At 38.7% G+C, this 10,429-nt stretch overlaps 1 long non-coding RNA gene across 1 annotated transcript; it reads right to left on the bottom strand.

The window, feature by feature from the left end:
• Positions 1 to 2,394: 2,394 nt before the first annotated feature.
• LOC113109809 (uncharacterized) lies at positions 2,395 to 4,029 on the bottom strand. Its single transcript, XR_003293019.1, has 3 exons — positions 3,970 to 4,029; positions 3,738 to 3,891; positions 2,395 to 2,691 (listed from the first exon to the last, which is right to left on the bottom strand). It is a non-coding gene; the product is annotated as an uncharacterized LOC113109809 (long non-coding RNA).
• Between the last annotated feature and the right edge of the window lie 6,400 nt (positions 4,030 to 10,429).

The following is a 10,429-nucleotide window of genomic DNA, read 5'->3' as shown; positions in this document are numbered from 1 at the left end:
ACCATTAGCATAATGATGAATTACTTACTGAGGCAACAAATCAGCTTTCACTGAAACACAATGCTTTCTCAATAGCGTCAACAAAAAACATTCACATACACAGTTGATAAAGTACAGTATTTTTCCTCTTACCTGTCCCCATGATTTTATTAGGTCAAAATCCAATAAAGGCTTCTCTGATCGACCTTTCACCTGTACGAGAGCATGTTCAGCAAGAAGTGCACAAGTGCTATTTTTATCGTCTTTAGACGTTTTCGGTTACAAAACAGGAAATGTGACGGCTACCGTATTCGTTGCAAACATTCACATCACTGCATTGTGTAGTGTCATGAACCACACATGTTGTTGAGATGTACATGGCAAGCTTTTCATTTTACTGTGTCACTGTATTATATAAAATGTAAGTGTGAAATGTTTCAGAAAGATTTTGCATTTAAAAGTTTCCTTCTTGTGTTTTGTGAAATAGGCTATGTCAAATCTGTTGTTTCAAATCTGTTGTTTATCTTGTGTTTTTCTATTAAAAAATATATTGCCTTATGTTTTGTTTTTTTCTTGTATTGATTTCTTGTGAGCAAACTCTGATTAAAAAAATTGGTGAAAAGTATACAAAATCAAACAGGGCCGCAACTACCATAGACACTGAGAGGCAGCAATGTGTTAAATATTCAATGATTGGTTTTTCAATGACCAGCTCTTAAAAATATACCTTTGTTGCTCCGATCTTTAAATATTTGGTTACATCCATAAAATCAAATACTTTGTTGAACAGCAATTTTATTGTGAAACAAATCATCCTTTGAATTTACCACTGTAATAACAACTAAAATATTGTTAAAAATATCAAACAAAAAAAGGTGTTTTTATCATGACAATTTCTTATAATATTCATAATATAAGGTATTCTGGTGATATTTTTCAAAGACCAACACATCTTCATTTTCTAGTTTTCTGTGTTCTGTGTATCAAAGCTTTCATGCATTTTCTATGAGGCAAATAAAGTGAAAATAGAATTTTGCCCATATTTTGCTCAGTTGATGATTTTCTTATAAATTTTGGTGAATTACCTGCATACGTCATGAAGTACAATAGTACATTGGAGACATGATTATACAGTGCAGGATACAGATGATTTAACAGCTGAAACAATCAATCCTTTTTCTGAATTTTCCCATTTCCGACCACAATAGCGAGAGCAGGAAACGTCCCTCTGCATAAACGTGTCGCTGTTGTAGCAAAGAACCACAATGCACAAAAACTCTGTACTAAAAGCATCTCTCTCTCTCTCTCTCTTTATCTTGTTTTCCTCTCTGTCTTAACACACACACACCACACAAACACACACACACACACACTCTATCAGGCATATGTCACTGTTCATCATCTCCCACATTTAATGAAGGCTTGTTCTCAGGAGTAAACCGCATTTTAAAATGCCGAATGTTGTATGAGCAGCCTGAACAAAACCAGAAATTCAGCCTAATTTGCCTTTAAGCACCATATAAACAACCACCAGCTGTGCTGTTATCACGAGTTATAATAAATGGTGACCAGAGCTATAGGGTTTGTATTTGCAGGGTAGACCTGTAAGCTTATGGATACACACTGTCTCTGTTGGTCACTGTCTGATGTGGTTTTGGCAGTTGGTTTTTCTCGAGTATCTGAGGTGTAAACTGAGGTTTTATGGGGCCTGAAACAATCAGCCTGATAGCCTTCGCTTTGTTAGCAGAACATGCAGCCACAACATGAGGTCAGTGTTAGCATGTATGCTTTACTGCGAAAGCTATCTGATAGATCTCACCTATTTCCTTTGTAGTAGTGAAAAAAATTGCAATAAGTGTCTCTTCTATTGAATTGAGTGTAATCATGATAATACTAATTATTATTAAACTCCTAAAGTTAGTTACCTTAGGCCTAGTCATATTTCACGTTTCTGGAATTTACCTGGTTTTTTGACCCCACCTCCCTCCCACCCTCACAGACTTTTTTTTTCTGTAAATTAACACATTTCAGGGAAATTTTTTACAGAGTTATGATGTAGGAGTAGTTTGTGAAACACAAGATGTTTTTTTTTACAATATATTTAATGTCCGCAAAGCATAGTTTAAGCAAAATGAGTGCTTTTTCAGAGGACTTGAATTAAACCGGGTGATTCACATGGGTTTTATTACAATGCCTTCATGAACTTTTTGAAAACATCAAGGTATTTGGTTGTGTGGACTTTAAATGGAAGGACAGAAATCTCTCAGGTTTCATTCAAAATATCTTTATTTGTGTTTCTGTAGATTTACATTTACATTTTACATTTAATCATTTAGCAGACGCTTTTATCCAAAGCGACTTACAAATGAGAACAATAGAAGCAGTCAGGTCAACAAGAGAACAACAACAGTATACAAGTGCCATGAAAAGTCTCAGTTAGTCTAGTATAGAACGCATTTTTTTTAATTTAATGAAAAAGACAAGATGAAAGAAACTTCATGAGGATGAGTTATTGATGAAACAATTTTCATTTCTGGGTGCGGCCTCTAGGGAACAATCTTCTCGTCAGCATATTTGTGGCCCAGAGTTTGTGGCTTCTCAAGAGTATGATGCATTCACACTAGAATATCAGTCATAGGGACATCATGGTTTTTCAATGACGTGTATTTCACTGGTGGTGGGGGAGGTTTCAATGGAGGAGACACATCCATTCTGAAAAGAAAAAGTAAAAATGTAGATATATGCACTGGAAATGTGTAGGATGGGATTACGTAAAAGGACAGAGGAAGTGCTGCTGACTTTGTTGTGTCTCACTTTTTTTTTGGTTCTGGTGTCTTCTGTATAGAAGCACAATCAACACGAGCAACATATGTATATGTATATGGGGTCATTTTTTACATTTTCTTTTGTATTATAAATGACACTGGAAATAACAGTTTGACACGTCAGATTACTTTATGGTGTGTATTGAATTATGACCAACCGTAAATCCGTCATATGAGATTATAAAATGCACTAAAACAGTGGTAACATTTCATTTATAACCTATTACATCAAGATTCTTAATGTATCCCAAAGTTGATGCTTCTTTTTTTTAAAACCGTCTCTTTATGTGCTATTATTGCAACACCATTTCGGTGTATATTTCGGCGCTCAAAAAACTACGGACTGGTGGCACCTGCTGGTCAAATCTGTGTAAACGCAACAAAAATGTATTTATTACAAAGCAGTTGTTTTAATAAAAGTTTAATCTATTAAACGTAATCTACAAATGATTAAGGAACATCAAATATCCAGGATCTGTCAAATCTGTGTTGTTTTATTAACGTGCTTGTTGTTGCCAGGGCTTGGCAAACTATACTAATTAGAAGGAATTAAATAATACTTGTATGTGGATAATACAAAAAGAACACTATTTATATAATTTTTGTAATATACACACACAAGTATTAAAATTCATTAAGGTAGTTAAAAATAAACCTACATTATAATTTTTTCCCCCCTTTGGAATAATATTTCAGGAGTCGATGCATTAAAAGGAATTTATGGTCAGTTTTGATTTCATGTTGACTTACAGAAGACTCTTTTGTGTGTTTGTGGGTTGAAAAACATGAATTATTTTATATGGATTTGTTTATTGCTTAAGAGCTTTTATTAGACAAACAAGGATAAAAAAATTATTCAAAAATGATCCAGTGTGAATCAAAAATGATTCATTTTAGGTGCAATTGATTGATATTCTCAGTACAAACACTCACAATTGACAGTCACTTCGACGGTGGTATTGAGGCCTTGCAGATTTGGGACTAATGAGTCCCATTCAGGTAAACAGATGTACACATCGCTGTCATTTCTGGTGACATGTGGTAAAGTGAACTCTCCGTTTGAGCTTTCCAGCCAAAATATCTTGTTCTGATGAGAAGAATGAGATCAACATAACAATTAAATAAACTGTGGCATATATAATGTGTATTTTTCTGTGAGACACACCTTTGAACGTTTTAATTTATAACGGATTGGTGGAGGGATCGCTGAACAAGTTTATTTTCATATCATCCCCCTCTTTTATGAATCCATATGGATATGACATCTTCACTGATGCTGGAGGCTCTGAAATTAGAAGACGGATGATTCTTGTTCACTTTTTAATGTGAAATGAATGTGAGAATGTAAGTTAACAGTAAACATTTTACCTGTAACTTGCAGCTTTGTGATTCTTTTAATTGATCCAGAGGGATAAGAAGTGATTTCACAAATATAGTTTCCAGTGTCGTTCACTCTAACTTCACGCAGAGTCAGGACTGAGCCCTGCAGCTTCCTAGTTTTTGAACTGGTCACTGTCTCCAGAAGAAAACCAGATTGAAAATAATGTATTGGGAACCCAGGATGGAACACAACAATCTTCTGATCAGTCATCTTTTTGTCCTTTTGCTGTTTAATCCACTCCAGCTGGATAATTGTGATGTCATGCTCGTCTGTCACAATGCACTGCAGGCTGATGTTCTGTCCCTCCACAGCAGTTGCAGATATCTTATAATGTATAAGCCCTCCATTCATCCCTAAAAAAATAAATTTCATAAGTGTAAGTCAGAGGAGCCTACGGAAATGTCCAATGTCATCTGTAGTATAATCTGATGTCCTTTTATGTATAGAGACCTAGGTCTAGACTCCAAGGAAAGTTTAAATGTAATAGCTATAGAAATGTGATGTGGTGTAACCATTGAATAAAAAGGAATATTGTTTCCTTACACCTTGAACTCATGTGAGTGTGCATATTTTAGTCATTATTTAAAATGTAGAAAATACGTTTAGAAAAAAAGTAAAAAAGTATTTATTCTTCTTTAATTTATTCCTTAATTTATTTATTTTTCTCTTCAGGATATTTCTGCTTGTTGGTTGGACCATAAACAACTTGAGGTTCCCTGGTGAAGTTTTTAAAATATTTAAGCAGTAATACAATATACTGTAGGCAGTGTATCAACAGTAAATCAGTCTTGTTTGATACATTTTATGCGTATTAAAACAATAATAATAATGAAAAATTGTGCTTGATAAATAATTGATCATGGATTTTTTAAAACATTAATTCTTTGGTTTTGTCTTTATGAAATCAGGACAGTATCATTTTGTAATTTTTTACTTTAGTTTTAACATAGAAATTCAAAACGTTCATAATACAGTAGAAGTGCAATCAATCACTATGTCTACGTATATTTTTATTTATTTATTCAAACTTTTTTTGAGCACAGTAATAGGTTAAAAAGATGAGTGTCATATTATAGACCACCTGACCAGAGCACAAATCAGTCTAACAGCTGCTAAAAATTTGTTGTAGACTTTGTGAGTAGAAATAAAAATTCTAGCCCATCTTACCTTGTATCATGCATAAAAAGATAAGAAGTTTATAAACTGGCTCTGTCATCAAAAAATCCATATCTCTGTGAGGACAACAGTCTTAACCCATTTAATCCCAATTTTTTTTCCCAGACATAAAAATATCCAAATGATGTGTCATTAGCAACTCTTCGAAATAATTACTATTTTTTTTTATTATTATTATTATTTTGGAAAAGTGTGTGAAAAAATGTGTTTTATGTTCGGTCACAATTGTGACCGTTGGGATAATGTGTGTACTGAAATAACATATTTCTGCAGTCATAAAAATGGTTTAATATCTTAACCCAGCTATTTAAAACAGTTTGATCACAGTCTAGGGCTACTATTATGCTTAAAAACTTATGGAACATTGATAGGAAGGGTTAGGGTTAGGGTTAGGGTTAGGGGCCGGACACTTAAAGCAAAAAAAAAATGTTTACCTTTTTTATATTAATGATTAGAGTATTACAACATCATTATTGTACATTTTTTGTAACATTAGAATTTTTCATTTAGTGCAATATTTTGTCACTGAAACATGAAATTTAATGTCATTTTCACTAGCAACTGCAATTAAATTTATATTGTATATCTAAGTTCACTGATATCCCTCTAGTCACTATTGTGACCATCAGCATGTTTACTCATTCTATGACCACTCTCAACAAAACTAAATACATCTGAATGCTTATATTTATTCTAGACACCCTAAAGATCACGTGTACCAAACATCTTTGTCATATATACATGTTAAGACACTTTACTAGCCTTTAGTGTTGGAGCTTTGATGCAGCCATCATCTTCTCAAGGTGCAAACAGAAAGTAAACTGCTCTGGTCATGTGACAATTTGCACTAATCACGTGAAACTGCACATATTTAATTGAGATTTCAAAAATATTTAATAATTTTTTCCATATTTGCAGGAAGTACGCGAACACATCAGTCAGTAAGGTTTTTAGAGCTTTATAACTAAAAACTTTTTTTACAGTCTTTATTGTGACCGGTGGGATTAAACGGGTTAACAGAGAGTGTCAAACAAAAGCAGAATCACAGGCACTGGAAAGAAGCTACACCACCACTTCTTTATTCTAGTCTGTCTGAATCAACAGTTTCTTGGTATTGCTTAAGCTGTGCAGTATACTGTCGTTCCCTATTTATACTTTACTCATACTGGGTCTGCTAAGACACTTATGGGGAAAAGTCCTTTTTCTCCCATGAACTGAAGCCTTTTCAATAACTCAGTGTAACTCCATGGCCATTGGTTCATGCAGTACACTTAAAAAAAAAATGAACTAAAGGCACGGCAGTTGTGCTGCACAAATCCATGGCCACGAAGACCTCCAAAGCCCACCAGAATGGAAATTGACGGTTGGCCAAATGCTACCCGTTTCTGAAGCATCAGGGACCCTGGCCCAAAATATCTCTGGATCCTGCACCACAGGCATCGCCCTGATCTAGGGGACAGAATGAGGAGGGGGCTAAGTCTCACTGCAGCCAGACCACCCCCCAAGCTGCCTCTCTGTTATAAGAGAGATTCTCAAGAGTACTGTGAGGGACCGGACACTTAAAACAAGCCATCCCCAGTGTCAAAGTGGGTCTTGGGGATAATAGATAATAGTTCACTCAAAGACCCCCACATTACAACAGAGTGGTCCCCACTTCGGTTCAGAGCAAGGGCGCACACGTCCTGGCAAACATCTGCTGGCAAAGGGAGCTATAGAGACGTTTTCTCCAGCTCAGAGCGAGTTAGGCTTCTACAGCTGTTACTTCCTTGTCACTAAGAAGGATGACATCCTGCAGCCTGCAGCCCATCCTCGATCTCGGATGCCTGAATCACACCCTTATGAAACGAGCGCACAAGATGACTTCACTGAAGCAGATCTTTTCGCATGTCTGCCTAGAGGACTGGTTCTTTTTCTGGACTTGAAAGATGCCTACTTTCTTGAGATTCTTGTGATTCGCCTTTGAGGGAGTGCCTAATCAATACAATGTCCTTCCCTTTGGACTGTCCCTGGCTCCGCACACTTCCACAGAGTGCATGGATGTGGCTCTTTCACCTCTGAGGCAGAAGGGAATCTGCATTCTCAATTACCTCAACAATTGGCTCGTTCTGGCCCAGTTGGAGGAGGAGTCACTATCTCACAGAGGCAAGAGTACACTGTCCCCAAGTCAATGAGTATCATTCCTGGGAACAGTGTTTGACTCAACCCAATTGAGAATGGTGGTTGCAACAGTGCATGCTCTGGTCATACAGCAGCTCGAGGCTTCCTCCAAGGCCCGCTCACTCAAGATGTTTCAAAAGATGCTGGACCTAATGGCTGCAGCATCTCCAGTGCTACATTTGGGCCTGCTTTGTATACACATTGCTGAAAGAAGCAAGCACATAGGTATTTGCATGAAAGTAATGGAAGTTACTGTACCAAATCAGGGGACGAGGCCAAAACAGAGGGGCTTTTTCAACCATGTTACCTAATTGGCTGACATCATAGTGACAGGGAAGGGGGTAAAACTCCCAGCAGATTTAAACCACCCACAAAGTTAGAAACGCCCACTTAAGCTCTGCAGAGATCCCAATCTTGAAATAAGGAATAATTGATGACAGGCAGGGTTCTAAATTAACTTTTTTGATCACCAGCCAATGTGGCTGGTAACTTTCTAAAGTTACCAGCCAATCAGAATTTCCACTAGCCATTTTTTTTCCGGTAAAAATAAAAAATTATGAGTGCCACTAAATGCATTTGATCATTTTATTAACATTGTTGAGATGAAAAACATCAGTTTATAAACCGTACTCACGAATTCATAAACTGTTACCTTGGTTTAACAAATTGTGCCCACGAATTTCCAATCCGTGCGCTCAGTTTTTGTAAACTGTACCCTCAGTTTTTGAATCCGTACCCACAAATTCATAATCCGTGCGCACACTTTCGCAATACGTTCCCACCAATCTGTAAACCGTACTCACGGATTCATGCAGCAAGCTCCTGTTAACATACAGTTTTATTGACTATTATTATGTGGAATATGTTTATTAATAATAAAGGAATAATCTTTTAATAGCAACTGATTATTATTGTACAACAAACCTGGCATTGTGACTAACTCTGGAGTAATTTTTTCCTGTTCCTGTTGTTAATTGTTTTGGATAAAAGTTTCTTATGCATAACCTGTATAATAATATATAATAATGATAAAAATAAAAATAAAGTTATTTTTATCATTTTAATTTGTAGGCTAAATAAATGAGTACAAGAAAATAATTCATGAATTGCTTTATTTTTAAATAAACTTTGACAGTTTTGTAAATGCTTTTCTACAATTCTTTCTTAACATGCATGAAGACTTATTTTTCTGATTTTATTATACTAAGCTCCATCCACCCCACCTGCCGGAGTTAGATGCATGTTTCACTGTTAATGTTATTATTATAAAATGAGGCCGAAAATAACATTGTATTCAATATGCGGAAATGCAAAGTATTAAAAGTGGGTGGGGCGGAATAAGGTGATAATACTACACCGTTTTCAGTCGGTTTCAGTGGTTTCGTGTGCACGCAGATATTTCTTGAGACGACGCCGTGTTTACGGATTCCCTATCATAGGTCACTTCGATGCTGCGGTGACGTCACCACGTATGGGAACACCTCTGGTGTGACGAATGTCTGAAGCCCTATACCATCCCGCCAATCCTATTGGCCAAATGGCGCATAGCACCACCCTGCGCATGCGCACGCATGATATACCTGGGTGCAGCGCGCCATTTCGCTCAGATTTCATTCCTTCAGGAATAGCGAATCATCTGTGCCCTATCGTCTCGCGTTCTCCAGCGATCTCTTCGAGCAGTGTTAACTCCTCTTCGCGGACGCGATGAGTTTTCGAAAATGTAAGGAGCCATGTACCAGGTACATCACGGCGGGGGACACTCATGACAGGTGCGTAGTATGTCTTGGTTTACATCACGCACAGGCGGCGCTTAGCGGCCTTTCTTCCTGTCCCCATTGTGATGGCCTGCGGCTCAGAGTACTGCGCTCCAGGGTGGAAGTATTCTCTAATGTCGCCCTCGAGTCTAACCCCCGTCAGGTCACCTCTGCGACTGCCGAGGCACCGCACGAGGCGAGGGCCTGGGGTGACACGTGCGACATGGATTTTGTGGACAGCGCAGCGCTGGAATATTCTCCACATCGCTCGCTCTCCCCTACCCTGCTGCAGAATAAAACTTATACTGAGCCCGTCGTCTTCTCTAATGAGGATTTACTTCCCACACCGGAGGCATGCGCCGCCATCTCCTTCGGTTGTGGACGCTATGACGACGATGTTTTATCCACCGCGGCCTCGGGGTCTGAGGACTTCGCGACTGACACTGGCCCTCTTCCTCCTAGCGGACAGGAGAGGCGTGTTTCCCCCTCCTACAGTGAGCTGTTGGATGTGGTTTCTCGTGCGGTGGGTAAATTGGGGCTAGACTGGGAGGTTGACAAGGCCGAGGCCCAACCTTCTTCCAAGCTGGACGACCGTTTTCTAACCAGTCGGACACCTACACAGCCCCGGAGGCCTTTGCCTTTTTTTCCCGGACCTCCACCAGGAGGTTTCGAGGTCCTGGAAACAGCCGTTTTCGGCGCGGATTACTAATGCTGCGGCCGCGGATTTCGCCACCGTTTCTGATATGGCGAACCATGGCTATACTATGATGCCCCCGGTGGAAGAGACTCTCGCCGAACACCTTGCGCCTAGTTCGGCCGCGGCTTGGAAGTCTCGCCCCCTTCTTCCTTCGAAGGCGTGTCGAGTCACGTCTAGTTTGGTGGGTAAATCCTACATGGCGGCTGGTCAGGCGGCTGCGTCGCTCCACTCTATGGCGGTCCTTCAGGCCTAACAAGCGGAGTTATTGAAGGAATTAGATGAAGGTGAGGGCATCACACCGGAGGCAGTTAAAGAACTGCGTAGAGCTACGGATTTGGCGCTACGCGCTACCAAACATACCGCTCGTGCAGTGGGCCGTACTATGGCCGGTTTGATTTCGGTTGAGCGCCATCTCTGGCTTAATCTCACCGATATTAAGGAGAAGGATAAATCTTTCCTT

This window comes from Carassius auratus, chromosome 10, assembly GCF_003368295.1.
Source record: "Carassius auratus strain Wakin chromosome 10, ASM336829v1, whole genome shotgun sequence".
Classification (NCBI taxonomy): domain Eukaryota; kingdom Metazoa; phylum Chordata; class Actinopteri; order Cypriniformes; family Cyprinidae; genus Carassius; species Carassius auratus.
Note: the sequence above shows the minus strand (reverse complement) of the source record. Positions and strands in the feature narration are given on the sequence as shown.